The sequence below is a fragment of the Adiantum capillus-veneris genome, chromosome 24 (genome assembly GCF_014529385.1).
Source record: "Adiantum capillus-veneris isolate H3 chromosome 24, ASM1452938v2, whole genome shotgun sequence".
NCBI classification, from domain to species: domain Eukaryota; kingdom Viridiplantae; phylum Streptophyta; class Polypodiopsida; order Polypodiales; family Pteridaceae; genus Adiantum; species Adiantum capillus-veneris.
Window position 1 is genome coordinate 73,671,095 of NC_140954.1, and position 19,526 is coordinate 73,690,620.

Consider the following 19,526-nt stretch of genomic DNA (forward strand, 5'->3'; position numbering starts at 1 on the left):
ACTGTCACTGTCGAATGCAGCCTCTGTTGCGGGGACGTCATCATGAAACTCGGTAGCTCATCGAGTGTGGATCTCCGAGCTTGGCATAATCAAGGGGCCAAAATCTGGAGGGGTGTGTGCCTGGGGTGGACATGCACCCTTGCTTAAGGTTTAATGCCAAAAAGATTTTGAAAAAATAAGCCTTCTTGAAACCTGCACAGGGATGGCTTGCGGCTCTGTCACGCAGGCAAAACTGCTCCCATGGCCTCACTATGGTGCACCCCATGTTTCCATCCCGTGAACGGGAATTGCAGAGGAGGCCATCACGCACATTCCAAGCCCAAGAACCCTTGATTTTGATGAGGGCAATTCGGAGCACCCCCAGTATGTAAGGGTGCTTACTCGCACGGCCTCGGCCTCCTTCATTCTGCATAATCAAGGGGCCATGCCCACGCCATGGCTTTTTTGCTGTCATGTCATGTAGTTGGGCACGCATAGCATGCAAGCACGGTCTCCTCCTCAGTTCAAGCCTGAGAGAGAAAAACTCGCATTAGAGAAGAGAGGCCTTGCTCTTGCATGAGAGAGAGAGAGAGAGAGAGAGAGAGAGAGAGAGAGAGAGAGAGAGAGAAAAGCCATGCAAATCTCCTTCTCCTCCCTTCCATGGCTGCCCTGTGCTCTGATACCAGTGTAAGACAAGTAAAACTAGAACCTAGGAGTCCACCACCCAACCACCCACTATATTGCATAGCCCCTGGCCCTTTGCCCTAGTTGGACTCCCTTTCCACACTGCCTTGCCCGGCCTTGCCCTTGTCTAGTCCGGCCTTGCCGGTGTCCTGACAGGGACCATATTATTGGCAAAAAGGACTCTTTGGGTGCAAGGAAGGATTTGAGGCTTTTCAAACGTCTCCCCGCCTCTGCTACTCCACATCATGCCCCCAATGGAAAGATTGTGCTTCCTAAAGCACCATGGATGCTAGCCAAAGAATAATTAGACAAAGTGAAGGGTATCATTGCTTCTACTCACACACCAAAAGGATACATGAGGTCGCGAAAGGGAAATTTCACAAAAGCGAAGAAGGGTGGAAGCGTTCAATTGTATGGGTTGAAGTCCCATGATAGGCACAAGATGCTTCAGGTCATGTCCCTCTCCCTATTCTATCTATAGTTTGTGTGTATGACTTTCTCTCACTTTTCCTTCCCCTATTTTACATTGTAGTTCATTTTGCTGGTGAGGATGTGTATATGTCGGGACAAGAAAGTCAGAGACGCTATTTTCAAACTTGGAGAGCTAGTAAGGTACACCACAAGACTCCACTCAACTACACCTTTCTTATGTACACAATAATTTCAACTAGCACTTAGTATATCTTTGTGTGTTTTCTAGCAGATTTGTGAGCTCCAAGGAAATTGAAATAGATGTTATCCCTGCTGCTCAAACACTTACAACAGTAACTATGTGTGCCATTGAGGATGCATTTCCTTGATCGGTCCTTCTTAGTCAAATTCACCTCTTGGTTCATGTGGTGGAGGAGATCGCTATATGTGGAGTAGTGCACGCACAATGGATGTTCTTCTTAGAGAGGTTTTTAGAGATCTCAACCAGAGGCATGTATGGCCAAAGGGTGGATCGTGCAAGAGGCATTTGTTTACATATCAGAGTATTTGGAACAAGTTGATCCTTGAATGCCTCGCATGTGTCAGATGAGGAAGATGCAGGGATGAATTCACACTTGCCAAGTGGAAAGGGAAAACTACTTAACATGGATATGAGTCTATCCCAAGTGGTCAATAACTTTTGTATTCTCAATGCAAAGATTATGACCAAGTGGGTGGACTTGTGGACAGTGGCAAAGGCAAGGCGTTTGCAAGAGAGAGAAGCATGGAAACAAGCACATGGAGGAAGGAGGGCACCCCCAGTGCGTAGACACCTTGCATGTTTCCAAGATCTCATTAGTGTGGAGTGAATTCATGAGAGAATGACCGAAGAAAATGCGCACCAAGAGGACATCAGCAACAAAGAATGGGAGTATGCACGAGGTTGCGTACCAAAGGTAGAGTACCCATATACCTAAACCATACTATAGATTTTTTTATGTGTTATCTTTAATTTGTATTTGATAAAAGATATTTTCCTATTTTGTAGTGCCTTTCCTTTAACTCTATGTGGTCAAAGGGTCGTCACTTTCATATGCACCACATTGACGAGCATAGAACCACCATGGATTGTGCCATCATGGGCAACTTTGACACACGGTGATGAAGCCAGGTACTACGGAACTATTGAAAGGATACTACAGATTAATTTTAGAACCTTTCATATTTTCATCTTCGAGTGCAAGTGGTTTGCAAATGTGTCTAGACGACATGAGAATGGCCTCTACATGGTGGACTCTAGTGTGCATCACACAGGGAGGTATGACAATTTAGTTTTACCGCGCAATTGTGAGCAGGTAGGTGGCATGTATATTTTTTATTCTTATTTGCTTGTAGCATTAATTATACCAATGTCACTCACTTTGAGCCTCTCTTTTATAGGTCATCTATATCCCAGCAATCCACCAACCAAAAACGTTGGTTTGTAATTCTCGTAACACCTCGGGGGAGAACCATTTTTTCTACTAATAAAGTGGAGACCATCTTCGACCCTCTTCTACCTCCGACTTGGGATGAGATGGAGACGGAGGAGAGGGAGTTCAATGAATAAGTCTGGCGGCGGCAAGTCTTAGCGAGGATGATTGTCATGATGATGAAGATGATGCGATGGAGGATGATGAATTCGAACATGATGAAGCCAACCCATCCACAAACGACAATTTCGTTTCTCTCTTTATTGATTTAGGAGCCATGGGCTTAGAATTGGATGATGCCTTATGTAGGGATATTTTGAAAGATGATTCATAAACATTTTACAGTTATGAAGTTTTTTGGTCGTGTAATCCATTCATCTATCTCTCCCCCCTCTTCCTCTCTCTAATTTTTTGAACATGCTCAATTATGTTAATCAAGTGACAGTGATTATTTAAGTTGTAACCAAGTGTAATCTTATTATCACCTCCTCTCTCTCTCTCTCTCTCTCTCTCTCTCTCTCTTCTTTTTAAATTTGAAAATTTCATACAATATTCTTTAATTTTTATTGAGAGGAGGGAAACACCAAAATTTGAAGGGGGAGGGGGGATATTTAAGCCTGAATTTGAAAGTTTAGGCGCTAATTTTTTTTTAAAAAATAAAGGCAATAATAAAAGCGGTAATAGATGAGGCAATAAACGCGGTAATAACCACAAAAAGACTCGTGGTAATAGTTTAAATGGAAAAAAAAAACCCGCCTTCCTCTCTCTTCCTTCTCCAACTAAGTTTGGACCTTCTCTCTACAAAACGCGGTAAAACAGTACGGTAAACACTTAGAGATTTTCATAGTGTGAATGTTTCAGGGCCAAGCTAGAAAGATGAAAAGGCTTCCAAGGCTCTCTCGCTAGAAGATTCATTGTAATTAATCAATTTCTTTCATATTATATTTTGTTCTTTCTCAATTGCTGGCGTCCACCTAACTCTCATCTGAGCATCATAAGAAAATACTGTAGGAGCTTCCTTTGGCGAGGTGATCCATTTAGGAAAGTTGCAGCCAAAGTACAGTGGGATATTTGTTTTCTTCCTGTTGTAAAAGGGGACCTAGGAGTGAAAAACATTAACAAGTGGGTAGATGAAATCACAGTCAAACTCCTCATCCGTGCCCTAGAAGATACCGATCAGTAATGGGCTCTCCTCCTGTTTAGGAAAATAAATAACTTTGCTCTGGCTAGCTAGAATCCATGGCAGAAAATGAGTTGGATCACTATTTTTTTGGGTCATTCCCCATCAAGGATAAAGGGTCAGATCTACTAGTATCTCTATGGAGTGCGTGGAATAGGGCAAGGATTAATCTATCAGTCTTTTGGGGTAATAATAGTGCTAATGCTATACGGTAATATGCCTCCATTTGGTGACCTCCTCCCCCTTACCTCCTATCTCTAACACTCAAATAAGGATGGCGCTTCGATGTCATAACAAAGGCATTACCACTTGGGGGGTTCTTTGGAATCAACAGCTACATAGGTGGAAATCAGCCGAGGAACTTCTTCTCCAATATTCCCTCCAACCATGGGAACTCGCACTCATTCTAGCCAGACTAGAGGTTTTCCCTGGTTGAGATCTATGGAAGCTTTGTCTTAAAGATTGTGTCCCAGTCAGTGCCTTTGGATGGAAAGGTGGATTCAAACTCCAACACTCGCAATTGGTTCTAGGTGACATCACCCCCTCACTGCACAGCACTTTAGACAGACGCTAGAACGTCAGCCTAGACAGGAGGTAGTGGATTTTCAAATTCAAAAGGCTATGGGACACTTCAATTCAAACAAAAAAACTAGTCCTCCTTTGGCTCATACTCCACAAAGCCCTTTGGACAGGGGACAAAAGCCTCAATGTAGGCTTATCCACATGAATCTCTCTCAAATGCAATGTAGAAGTGGAGTCCATTTTTCATTTATTTTTAAATTGTCCTCAGTCTGCCGTCATTTTGTCCCCATTAACTTCTGTGCTCAAACATCCTGTGTCTTGGAGACAACTTTTGATAGGCAACTCTATCGGTGTTCTGTCTTGCTTTTGGAACCGCACTAGGGAAGAATTTTTATGATTATCTGGAAATTGAGAAACATTCATGTGTTTAATGTGGCTTACCAGGCTCCTAGCCTTGTTTGTGAACTTCAATCTACAAGTGTTCAAAACTAAAGTCAACGAAGCCAACCTCTACTATCTGCGGAACTGGATCATTAAGGACGCGGAAGCTCACCTGGCAATGGAAACAGAGGATCTGGAGCCAAGAATATGTTGGCTGCTAATTTGGAATCCCCCCGTGTGTCTTTCGAGGTCATTTCCAAAGCCTGAAGCTTCATTGAGAAGATTCAAGGAATGATCGCCTCTATTAAGGACTAATGACTGTTAAGATGTATATGTTCCGCTCGTAAAGAAAGAGTCTCCCTGGTATGGTCACGATCTTGGGTAAAATCATGGACTACTGGTATCTCATGGTGCACATGATGCTATAGTGTGATTTTGTCTTGTTTCTCTTGTTAATATAACTTTCATGGCTTTGTTGGGGGAAAAAAAAGATGGAAGAAGTAGAACAAGAAAGTTTAGACAGGAAACCATTAGAAATAGAAAGAACGGAAGCGCGACATTACAGTCTGCACCAATTCCTGAGGTTAACATGGACAACAAATTTTATCCAGGAGATATACAATAGTTGTACGGAGATGCAAGAACAGAGGTTTAGATGGAAAGCAAAGCTCAATCCCTAAAAACCCTGCCTTCATTTATAGGTGAACACGAGGCACAATCGGAGATAAGATTAGTTCCATCCCAGATGAGAGCTGTTCCACAAATGATTGACTCAAAAAGTCTTCAACAGATGCTGTCGACACCTGTAACATGCACAATCACACTATCAGAACTCTTGAGAGTCAGACCACACTTATGGGAAGACATGGGGAAACATTTAGAAAACAAAGGAATAAAGATTCCTCTTCAAACAAACCCTACGGTAGAAGAAAACAAACGAGAAGGTCAACCCAAAGCCCAACCTTTGCTCATAAACAAAGTCGTAGATTACTGTGAAGGTGAGGAAGGTAATACAACCTTACCTGTCAAATATCAGGATATAAAGACGACAGCTATCCTAGACAGTGGAGCAGGAGTTGCGATTGCTACAAAGCAAATCTAGGAGAAATGGGGCCGTCCAACTCTCAAAAAGATGAGAACGAAACAACAACTCGCATATGGGTATGTAGAGAGACCATTGGGAATCCTGGACCAAATATTTGTAACTTCGTGTGGAATTAACTATGAGCACACCTTTGCCATGGTAGACTTCGAAAAAACGAACAAATTTAACATTATTTTGGGGCGACCTTTTATGCGTCAACTCAAAATGATACAAGATTGGGGGTACTACCACATTTACCTAAGGCATGAGGAGCTAATAACAAAAATCAACATGAAAGATCACAGCTATAGAGATGTTGCAAAAACACCAGTGCAAGAATTTGATTCAACCAGAGTGAACGAAAAAGAAATATCTACGTGGTTACAAACAAAATCACATGTCTGGATGTGTGGAGCATCTGATTGTGGAGACTTAATCAAAGAGGAATGTGTGTTGGAAAGGTCCGTAGAAGACGGGGCTTATCTCCCAAAACCTTTCCCTGAACATTTATTTGAGCCATTTGGGTGGACTCAAATATTGTCAACCTTGGATGTATGTGTTAATGAATGCACACCTACAAAATTTTGTGACGATGAAGGATACGACCTAGTAACGTTGCAAATGGCTAGCGTTATCCTTGAGTCAGGATCAGAGAGCGAAGAACAAGAAGAACCACTACGTTAGACTGAGTGTAAGAGAATAGTTGATGAGATATCTATAGTGGACGATAGGAATACAGAGGAGGAATTCACACATTCACTAAGCTGTGATCTTCCATCACTAGGTGATGAAATCCAAATCATAGATGCTAATGACAAAAGATCGAGTGGATCAGAGAAAAATAGGAAGTATATGTTGAGACCGGATAGGTTTTACGAGTTTCCTAACCAAAAAACTAGTCGACAAGAGCGGTATAGATCAAAGAGAACAAGGAAATGAAGATCAAATAAGCATAAAGCCATGCATCTTGTCAATGACAAAACGGGATATCTAACGCTTGTAAAAGCTGACGATTGTGTCAAAGACAAGGTCATTGGCCAGTTTATCAAAACTAAACCATGGAAAAACAACAAGAAGAACAAGCGCAAAAAGCAAACGACTCAGACACATAAGGAGGGGGAAACAGGGTCTAGAATGACCAAAATAGAGAGGAAAGCAGAGTACAATAAGCTCAAACAGACCCTGAAAGACATATGGACAACTGAAATGGAAACAGATGAGGACACAAATTCTGACAAGATGGATGTGCCGTCCCATTATAAGAAGTATACCATACAAGATAGAACAATCATAGTGCAACAACCGATGAGGGAATTGAAGGAACCTGGTACAGACCCGACGGTCCTGAAAAAGCAAAACGAATAGATCTAGTGGAGCCAGGAGAAGATCCAAAACCTATATATATTGCCACGGATCTTACTGAAGAAGAGGAAAAGCTTTTGATAGCTACTCTTAAACAGTATAGAGATGTGTTTGCATGGTCATACAAAGATCTTAAGGGGGTGGATTCAAGTATCTGTCAACACACAATACCCCTTAAGAATGACGCTAAACCAAGCAGACAACTTCCTTATACTTACAATGAGACGTTTGCAAGGAAGATCAAGGAGGAGATAGATAAGCTGAGAGAGGCATAGTTTATTTACAAAATTGAGCACACTAACTGGGTTTCACCGATTGTGGTGGTCCCGAAGAAAAATGGAAAGTTGAGAGTATGCGTCAATCTCAAGAAGGTAAATGATGCTACAATTCGGGACAACTATCCCCTACCCATTACTGATCATGTAATAGAAAGAGTGGCAGGAAAAGAAGCTTACAGTTTCTTAGATGGCTTTTCAGGCTACAACCAACTCACAATAAAGCCAGAGGATCAGCACAAGACGGCTTTTGCAACTAAATGGGGCATTTTTGCATTCAGGGTAATGGCTTTTGGCTTAACGAATGCACCAGCCACATTTCAGAGGCTGATGGGTCATGATTTTAAAGGATATCTAAGACAGTTCTTAGAAATTTACATGGATGACTTGTGCATTCACTCTCTCATAAGATTGGAGCACATAGAGAACTTGACCAAAGTGTTCAACAAATGCAGACTATATCGGATTTGCTTGAATCCGGAGAAATATGTCTTCATGGTGAGACAAGGCAAAATATTGGGACATATAGTGTCCAAAAATGGTATTTTGACAGACATGGAGAAGATCATCGTAATTGTTGATCTACCACGACCAGTAAAGGTAAAGGAGGTACAGGCATTTATGGGCCATTGTGGATATTATCGCAGATTTATCTACTCATACGTTATAATTGCAAAACCACTTTATGCGTTGCTAACTAAATTTGAGTGGACAGATGAGTGCGAGAAAGCTTTTGAAACTTTGAAGCAAAGATTGATATCCACTCCAATTTTGAAGGCTCCGGATTGGGAAAAGATATTCCACGTCCACGTAGATGCATCAGCATATGCTATAGGATGCATATCCTATAGCATCAGCATATGCTATAGGATGCATACTTGCACAACCTGGAGAAAACAACATGGATTTTTCGATCAGTTACTCCAGTAGACAACTAAACAGTGCAGAGAAGAATTACACAACAACTGAAAGGGAGGGTTTGGGTATGATCATGCTGTGAAAAAGTTTAGACATTACCTACTTTCCAATAAATTTGTATTCTTCATTGATCACCAAGCACTGCTATACATGGTAACAAACCTTGCAGTATAGGGCGGATTGTACGATGGTTCATCATACTGCTTGAGTTTGACTTCATGGTTGTAGTCAAAAAAGGAACTACACACCAAAGAGCGGATCACTTATCTAGAATGGTGCATGGAGAAAACTCTGTAGGAGTGGATGATGATTTTCCAAGTGCATATCTCTTCAACATAGAAATGGTTCCAAGATGGAGTGAGGATGTAATTACTTTTTTGACTATTGGGTCATTGAATTTGACAAGAAAACCATCTACCATTGCATCATCTAGATCATTGGTAATGCTGGCTGGAAGGCTATACAAATAGGGATCGGATCAAATCCTTAGGCTTTGTGTTGAATCAAGTGAATAGAACTTGTACCTAAACTAGGCTCATATACAAACAACGGGGATTCACAATGGGCATGCACAAAAGGATCAAAGATTGATGAGAATGGGTATATATTGGCTGAAAATGCAACAAAGTGTTCATATGCATATCAAATCATGTATTATCTGCACTTTTCAGAAGCCGATAGAACACGCGACTTTTCAAATTATTTGTAGCACCCAGATGGAGTAACTACATTGTAGAATACCTCACCACCGGGATACTGCCTGAAGGGATGAGTAGATCACGCATCAAAACGATCACAAAAGAGGCAAAAAACTATGTATTGATTGAGGACAATCTTTACAAGAGGGGAAAGGACAATCAATTGAGAATGTGTGCGACAAAGAGGAATATGTTCCTATCTTAGAGCAAGCACATGGAGGACAGGCTGGAGGACATTTCTCCGCTGACAAAACGGCCAAAGCAATTATTATTGCTGGCATATGGTGGCCTACACTATTCATGGATGCCGAAGAGTTTGTGAAACGATGTGATGATGGCTAGAGGACAAAGATTTTTAGAGCACGAGATGACATACCCTTGAGACCAATGATGGGGACAAGAGCGTTTGCAAAATGGGGAATAGATTTTGTAGGACCAATTGCGCCTCCTGGATATAAAACGCACACTCAATACATTATTGTGGCAACAGATTATCAAACAAAGTGGGTTGAAGTGAAAGCAACAACCAAAAATGATGCAAAAATGACAGCACAGTTTTTGTATGAGAACATTTTCACCAGATATGGCTTACCAATAGAGATAATGAGCGATAGAGGGACTCATTTTGTCAATAAAGTGATCGAATTCCTATTGGATGAATTCATGGTAATTCACAAGAAGTCAACTCCATATCATCCACAAGCTAATGGCCAAGTAGAAAGTAAGAACAATATTTTGGTGACAATTCTCACAAAAATTGTTAGCGAATCGAGAGCCGACTAGGATCAGAAGCTACATTCAGCTTTATGGGCATATAGAGTAACGTACAAAACCTCTATCGGAACGACCCCGTTCAACATGGTTTATGGAATTCAATTGATTTTGCCACTTGAATTTCTTATCCCCACACTTCGGGTAGCTAAAGAATTAGAATGGACGGGCCATGAATTATCCAATCAAATAGATATCCTGGAAAAACTGGATGAAACTAGATTGAGAGCAGTTGCATCAATCTACGTGCAAAAACAAAACATGAAATCATTCTTTGATCAACATGTTATCAGCAAGGAATTTGCTACGGGGGATTACGTCTTAATGTATACCCTGAAACAACATTCCCGGAAACTCAAAAAGCGAGGCAATGGATCCTATGTGATTCATGACATATCATCTAGCGGTGCCATTAAGCTTGCGACATTAGAGGGAGAGGAGATGCTTAATTGGATTAGTGGCTGCAGGTTAAAGAAGTACAACCTACCACTAACCTCAAAGATGCTTGCCAAAATCCACGCTACGAAGGAGCGCAAGAACAAAGCAAATGAGACAAAAGCTCAAGCACAAGAGGAGGCCAGAATCAGGATTTTAAAGTGGAAACAGAAATTACAACAACAAAGACTTCCTCAACCAGTAGATACGGCTCAAATAATTCACACTGACGAGCAATGGGAAATAGGAATTGATGTTCGCATCAATGTCAGACTTCCGAATGGCAGATATCAACGAGCATTGATTGACACAGGGGCAAGAGTCAATGTGGTCAACTTCTCCACTTACAAGATGCTTACCGATGAATCCCTAGTGCAATCCACACGAGATTTACAAGCCGCAAATGGGGCAACAATGCCAACATTGGGAATAGTAAACTTACCAATCAATATTGATGGAAATAGTTGTCCTCATCAATTTTTCATAATGAAAGATGAAGGAATCAGAGAATCACTATGTTTGGGAGTTCCATGGATAAGAATGTACAATGCGGTTACCGAATGGTCAGAACATGCACTGATGTACACACACAACTCTAACACGTACATGACTCCATTCGCCAAAACAAATCACTCGTGGCCGATTATCCCCATCGACAAAAAGCAATCAGCTCATCATCTAGAAACATAAAAAACGGTTGTTCGAAAAGTATGGATAAAGAAAACCGTCGTGCAGAACAAACAGAGATAGATATGACTGCCCAAGTCACAACTCCGGCGATAGCAACATCATATCAAAGACCTTCAGGAGCTAATCCAGAGTGGAAATGGCAACCACAGCTGCAGACAACCAAAACTTCGGCGACACAGATCAAAGGGAGACCAAAAAGTCAACACAAGAAGCTTGAGCTAACAACATGGCAATGGAAACCTAAGAAAATTCAGGAACCTACATTAAAATCGGCAAATATGAAAAAAACTCAATACAAATGGGTTCCAAAAATAGTTGCCATCAGAAAACCAACAATCAAGGAGAGAGCAATTAAACTACAAGCTCTTCTCTTCCATAAACAGCTAGCTAGCCTCGCCATCCAAAGACACTGAAAATTACATTCAGTCCCCGCATCTTGCACATCACTTTGTTACCCAATGCATTGTCTCAAACATGAGGATAGGGCCACATTCCACGGCCGTGCATAGACACAGACTTCAAAACCCATGCACATGCACACAACCTTCGTCCGGGATGACTCAGTTTAGGAAGGGGGGAGTAACTGTTGAATATAGCAGCAGTCAGGATCATTAAGGGGTCCAACGTGTATATATGTACATAATGTGTGTGTTGTTATTTTTTCATTCTTCAAAGTTCAATTTTGAACAAATTTGATCAAAATTTGGCATTTTTAGCGTTTTTATCGTCCAACTAGCATAATAATGAGCTGTAATGACAAAATCTAGAGCATTGAGATGCTTCTAGTGAAAATATATGCTTAGGGGTGAGTACAATAATTTTTGGCTAATTTTCACTAGTTAATAAGTATTTTCAGTTTATTTTGTTTGATTTTCGTTAATAATCTTCCAAAAATTAAAAACTATCGCCCACAGTGTTGGAATCAAGTTTTGGAAGCAAATGCCAAAGCATCATGATAGGGTTATCAAGCATGGAAGTTATGAAGCTAATCTGAAGATGTCGAATTTCAGCCTTAATGATCATGACCACATTTCGCCAGAATCGCATCAAATGGTCATACGACGCTAGAATGACGAATGGTTTGACCCACAGATTGTATGCAAATTATATCGAGATCAAAGGTAATGAAAATAATAGCTATGTCACGAAAAGCTCGGGAAGATATGGGTCAGGTAGGCCAAATTCTAGCTCATTGATCATTTTCACATTTTGAGAGAGAAGAAGAGAGCTTCTTGACCTAGAGCGAGCTGACACATTTCTACCCCATACGGACGATCGGAGCCAGAATTTCATACCAAATTTCACAGGTATATTACTTATCAAGTAAAGATCAAGTCTATTATGCATGCAAGCGCGAATCATTGCACAAACGGGTGAATTGATCAAATCAAAGACATATTAGGTCGGGTAGATCTAGGGCCCTTAGAGGCATCAAAACAAAAAAATTTCAAGCATTGAACACATCAATGTGTTCCCCACAATGTCAGAACCAGGCCATATGATCAAACCTCAAAATGGTGGTGGTACACCGATCGCGATCTATGTACATCACTGTTCAAATATGGCACAAAAGTCGCGGAAAGCATTCTCTCAGCTTCACCAACAACCTGTAGGTGATAAAAATCAATTTGGGTTCTATGGAACGATCGTGATTGGTGCCCCAAGATCAGATTTTGCAAATTTTTGCTTGGCCCAGGCTTAGAACTCAGTGAGGGATACACTCTCTTGAATTTTCATGAAAAATGCACAAATTTTGCTCATAGAATGGGCCAAATTTGTCAAACACACCCGAATCGGGAAAATTGACCTACAAATACCAAAATTTGACTAAAAATTATGACGGATGGTTTGAAAGGCATACTTGTCTGACTAGGAGTCACCACAGTAGTAGAAAACCCTGAATGGAGCTCAGAATTTCCTACCAGGACGGAGATGACCATTTCAGTCTCGAGTGATCACACAAGGGAAGAATTTGGCCGAACTAATGTCAAAGACTAAAAGGCGACTCAGAGATGCCCAATTATCCCTTTGGTATCCAAAGAATGCCTAAAAAATGCACAAGTCTGGAAAATCTCCAAAGACGGGGTAAAAAGTGCCTGATCAGGTCAGAATCAGACAGTGGAGTAGGCTGATGATAGCAATACATCATGGAAGCAGTAAAAGCTCAAAAACTAATGTCAACTAACTCCAGGCTCCAACCAGAATTCATCAGGAAAACCCAATATGGTTAGAATTAGTAAAATAAGGTCAAACTCTGACAAATTGCTCTAATTTGTTTGTTTTAAGTCCAAACTTGAAAATAAATCATCAGTGGGCTAGGCAAGCATAGGAGACTAAAGCCATCTAGTTTTCACCCAAAAAAGCCCAGGTACTACGATCACGATCGGTATACCTCAGCATCAGATTTTGACCAAAACCTAACAGATCTCTTGTACATATCTTGTTCAAGTCACACATCAAGTTTCAAGCCAATTGGACATCAAAAACCCATGAAAAATCAAAGTCTAGTCCAAAACTCCCTTGTAACCCAAAATTGGGACTTATAAACTCAAAAGTGGTTCAAATAAAAGACAGAGTGGACCAAAATGACCCTCTAGCTATCACCAAACCACTCATGTGATCAATCTCATTTTGGGCATTGTTCTACGATCGCGATCGGTGTACCTCAGGCCCAGATTTGGCTCAGATTTCAATCAGTCATAGCTCTAGTCTTCCTAGTCCCACTGGTGAAATATGGACAAGAATGGATGAGATTTGTTCAAGTTATGATCAGTTTTAACTTTTTAACTGCTTTTTACAAAAGTTAAATGCTATTGGTTGTGAAAGGAAAATCCTGACAGCTTGTGATTCTAATGACACAGACTGCCTCGCCAAAAGCATGCAAGGCAGTGGACAACAACACCATATGAAGTGGATGAGCTCTCTACAAACGAAAAAGCTCACATCTCCGATGAAACACTAGCTCAGATCGTTGCTCACATCTTCATCGCAAAGTTCAGGGATGCTGATGGTGACATGGTAAAGACGACTATCATGCCACGGGAAATATGGAATCTCCACCAAAGGCCGGAGGTCACCGAAGCCGTGCGAGCTGTTTATTTGGAGCAGTTTTTCAGATTGCAGCCATGGGGAATAGACTACATGAGGGCCCACAAGCTCATGAGCTCGCTACAGTATGATGGGCAAGCAATGCTCACCGACACGGATGGTTCAAAGGTAAAAGTTAATATCACCAAAGAAATCATCAACAAAGCTTTGCACTTCCTTCCAAGGAAACACGACTTGTTGGCAAAGACCAAGTCACTGGATAACGAGAAGGCATTTATCAAAGCAAAAGGAAACAAGTACAAGTACAATGACATGATATACGGTGAGCTGGAGTTACCAATGAGATTGATCTCTCAACACTTCAAGGTACAAAAGCCTCCTCGCTACACCGAGCCAATCCTGCACATTGCAGTGGTCATGGCTCTAGCAACAGCTGAAAACAGAACCATCCGATGCGATTATGGTTCTTACATCTTGGAGAACTTGATCGAAGAAAATTTGAAAGGCTCGGCAAAGAACAAAAGCTACATGAGTGCAGGGCCAATGCTAACAAGAATAGCATACCAAGCTTTAGGAATGATTGAAGACCTGCCGGAGGCCAATTCTCAAGCGGCCTTGATTTAGAAAGCAAAGTTGATTGCTCACTCAATAAGGACGACCACTAGAGCAACATCATCGCACTCAGCCAAGGCATCCAACAAAAGCTCAAGTGATTAAGAAAAGACGGAGGCTAAAGACGAGGGAAACTCTCAAGGGTCAAAAGACAAAGGACCATCTGAATTTGAAGAAAGCGAGGAGGAAGACACCACCATACCGCTTGAGAGAAGAAAAAGGGAAAGAAGTACAGTGCCGCAGTCCGACCTTCAAAAAGCATATGCAGAGGCCCAACAAAGAATTGAGGAAAGAAGGACCAAGTTGGGGGCTGACAGAAAAGCAAGAGCTGTTGTAACACAACAAACAGAAAAACTAAGGTTCGAGAAGGAAAGACAAGCAAGAATAGAAAATGCAGCTCGCATACGGGCTGAAAAACAAAGGTTAGAAACGGAACAAAAGGCTACAGAAGTGGACGTTTCTTCTCAGTCCACTGAAGGAACAAAGGAGAAAGAAGTGGCTGAAGACAGGAACCAAGCAGAGCAACTGAAGAAAGCTCAAAGAGAGAAGAATGTGGAATCACGACAAGCGGCGGAATGGACTCGCCAAAGAATAATAAACATTTTAAAGAAAAGAAAAGCGGACGCGTCTACTTCACAGCCAAGGGAAGATGCATTGAAAAAGAGGCATGTAAAAGAAGTGGAGAAATCACCACCTCCTCGCTCACCTAAATCACTACCTCCTCCCTCGCCGAAATCTCCTCCTCCTCCTTCTCCATCAACCAAAAAACACCACCTCCTCCTCCATCATCTGCACACAAAGAGTCTGTGCCCCCTCCTGAAGCAATAGGGTACCAAGAAGCCTGTCGTCTATGGCTGATTTTGACTATAGAAAAACCTTGCAAGATTTGGAAAAACAATTCCGATGCCAGCACGTGGTGCTAGAAGAAAAGGAAAGGTTGGTACAGGAGGCTCAACACATGCAAAAATATGGGCAAGAGGAGCTAGAGAGCCTACGAGCACAACTGGAGCTCACAATGCAGGAAAGAGACACTGAGCGACAACAGACTCAGTCTCTGATCAGAGACCTGGTGGATGTCAGGACGGAGTCGACAACCAAAGAAAAGGAATGCCAAGATTTGACAGCAAGGGTAAAGAAAGCGACGGAGCAGCTCGATTACAAAAACGCAAGGTTCCAGAGAGTTAAAAATTCATACCTCACTATCAAAACTATTCTAACAACCTTGATGAAGAACCAGGAACCTGCTGGAGCATTGGTCTCCACATCGGGCAATGCTACAGCAGTGAACACCCTAGCGGCGCTGATAGGGGAGCTAGAGCAAGAAAAAATTCAAAGACAATTGCTCTTATTGAGAATGATGGCCCAGACAGTGGCCAACGAGCAAAAAGTAAAAGAGCTGGAGCAGTAACTCGCACAAGCAAGGGCCGATCGAGTTAGAGACTCGAAAGCAGATCAGTGACACATTGCTGAAAGAAAAAGAAGCATTGAGTTCTCAACCACAAATCAGAACAGAGGAAGCCTTAGTGCAACCGCAACTGCTGCCAGGACAAGAAATGCATGACTTGCCTGAAACATCACACCACGGGAAACAAGAGAAAGGATCAGCAGAGGCAAATCTGGAGATAAGAGATGATCTAACTCAGACCATCAAGGACATGGCAGAGGGGCCAGCAAAAGATTACATGATATACAAAAAGAAGATAATGGAGTCTGTGGCCCTAGTATTCTTACATCTAGAACAGTAGGTGGAGGGGTTTGTCCATGAGTACCTACCTTTTCCCTTGATATGCCATGAAGCAATCCTATGGAAGGAGAAGATGCGGCCGACCCTGCCATAAAACAAAGACGGGGGTTACGAAGGTGTAGCACTGACAGCTGAAGAAGCACATGTACTCATAGACGACCACCCAAAGTGGAGGCAGAAGAGGATAGACAAGCGGCCACAGAATCTAACCAACTACCACAATGCTCCTCAACACATTCAAATAGATCCTACTTTTTGCCCAGTCCCTAGAAGACGCACATGGAAGGAGTTTGCCACATGGAAAGGCTCAAGGCAGCAAAAGCTAAACTACCCAGTCCTGATAGCGCAAAATCCTCCTACAGTAGCCTAGGTAGTCAACACTCTCAATTCAACAATCACCTTGCTGTGGCATATCCCCGACGTAGCCTGTCAGATGCTGGTAAAGATATCCCGGATGATCGTCACCTAAATCCAGGTGTTCAAGGACACTGAAGGAGAAGATCATTCGTGGAATCTATTCTTAGAAGTGCATCGAGGAATTTGTTGGAATTTTCAAGATTCACCACCACGACATATCCTGATGGCAATGTACTCCAGACTCATGTACCTGCCGTCACATTACTTGCAGACATTCGAGGAGGCCTTCGTCACAAATTTTTTCAAAATTGACTCAAGAATCTTTCATCCTATGGTGCAGGACCTCAAGGCACGGTACATAGCATACCAGCACACATTAAGTGAAACCCCCTTCAGACAGCATCAAGAAGCCTTGGAGGATGTACTCCGCACGCGAAGCTTTTCAGCAAAACTTGCCTTCTTGGAGCCCCATCAACGACCAAAGCTCTGAACATGCACGAGGATGTGCAAGGATAAGGAAGGGGGGAGTGTTTGGCGGACGAAGCAACGAAGCAAGGGTCTCAAGAGAAAGAGTCACATTTTTCAGGGAATCTATATTTTTGTGGAAATCTCATCCTTTTGTAAAAGAGCTTCTCTAAGCCGAGAACTTGTAAAGATATTTTTTATTATTTTTTCGAGAGCATTTGTATAGTGGAGATCCAGTTAGAAGTTTAGGACTTTTTGGCCGGACAAGCCATTTGTAAAGACCTAAACTATAAAGGTCAGCTTTGTAAGTTTGAACAGAATCCTCTTTTATGTGAAGAAGACAGCGTACGTTTGAGAGCTCTATCTTGCTCCAACTTGTAATCTTCGCCTACTGTGGCTACAGTAATCGGAATTCAGATTCGTTTATTGCATTGTGTTCCTCTTACTTTGCTCTTCCATTCAAGTGTAATCATTCAAGATTCGGTGTAGGTGTTCAACTACGAGTTTGAGACCTTAAATCGCTATTTTGAGTGTTTAAACGTGTATTTTATGTTGTTTTGACCCTAAGAGAGGCTTCAGGGATCCTAAAACGACCCTTTGGGATCACCTGTTAACAATTTTTGTTGACTTTGGGATGAACGATTGCGATCTTTGTACCTCTCCAGAATGCTGTGACAGTGATAGGATAGATTTTAAATAGTCCCCTGTAGCTCCCCTTCAAGTTTCGTGCGATTCCGACATGATTTGCATGGTAAACGGGCGTGATTTCTATAAAGATGTGTAGAAGGACATAGGCAGATTACTTGGCTTTAGTGCGTATGATTTTCTTATAGAGTTAGTAGTTGCATCTCATTGAGTTCACTTCATTAGGGATGACACCCTAGTGAGTTTCCATGTCTCATCCTGGTCGCTTCCCTTGTATTGATATTTTATGTTGATGCGTGAGGCCTCTTCCTTGTCGTTCATGCCCACATTGGTTCTCTGCAGTATTCAGGGAGAACCAGCAAAAGCCTAGCTGATGAAGGAATATTTTTCTATGACCACTTCTACCAAATCTACCTAGGGAATAAGAATGGCATGTTGGTGAAAGTGCCTCTACCAACCGAATGGAACACTGTGGACTGGCCAGTTCCTGAGGAAACAATGGTGGAGGCAATGTAAAGTAAGCTCTACAAGGATATACAGAGGTCTCTACGTTGCTCTATTCCCACCAAATTGGTTAGGATTGCAAACTTTTGTCCTACTTCACTGTTCATAGAGTTGTTTCATAACTACAATATACATGTTACGAAAACTATGTTCATGTGCAAGTCATTTCAGCAGTCATCCTATGACAAACTTCTTGACAGAGGATGGTATGTAAAGGAAGAGATTGGCATACGGTGCGGGGTTGCACTTGACACTCTAGTTGTCAAGTACATGATTGCAAGCCAATCACTGTTAGTCTCCTTTTGGTATATGTGATCACAAATGCTCAGAGGTAAGTACATTCCTATGGACCAGGTTTCTGCAGGTTTGGAAGATAATCCTGTTGTGGATGTGGAAGTGTTTGATAAAGAGCATGGCCTAATGTTGGTGGTTACAATAAGGGAGCTATGTAGTCTTTTGCAGTTGTGGCACGACATAATTGAAGAGTCAATGGACAGGGACCTTTCAGAATTTTCCTTTTTTCTAGCTGATCGTAAGCTGATGCGGCATGGGGGAAAATATATTTTGTGCAAAGATTTGGATGGTCGGTTTGAAATAGTGTCAATGTAACAGAGATTCTTGTGAACCCAAGTGTATACGAATGACTTTCAATACATGAAGTTTTTTTGAGCTCATTTGTCAATTGTGGTCTGTGAATGTAAGTGTTCTTGAAATACATATCCTTAGCCATTGCCACATCTCTCTCTCTCTCTCTCTCTCTCTCTCTCTCTCTCTCTCTCTCTCTCTCTCAATGTTAGGCAAGACAAAGACATGATAGAAGAGTCATCTTAATTCATTAGAAAGTACAAACTCATCCGTGAACAATGGACTGAGATACAATTTTTGTAAGTATGGAATCAAAATATCTTCATGGTAAAAATCAAAGGTATGCTCCTCAAAAGAGGGTGGTGAGATAGTTGTTCCTGGTGGATTTAGGTCTCCCTTTTCAGGAGTATCATCAATCAGTAGTGTATTATTTGCATCAAAGGGTACATTGATTTGGCTAAAAGGTTTGTACAAAAAAGGTAAGTGTGGTTATTTAGGATGGTAGTGGCCCTCGACGGTAACGTATTTTCTTTGATCATAAAAAAAGGCAAAATCTAACGTATGAGCACCGCATACACCGCAAACTATTGTAACTAGTGGCGACAAGTTTTACCTTTGCATTGAAGACCATACGGCAACTCTGAAGCGCGGAAGAAGAAACTGAATAAATTATTTGGTTCCTGGACGAACCACGACTCGACAAG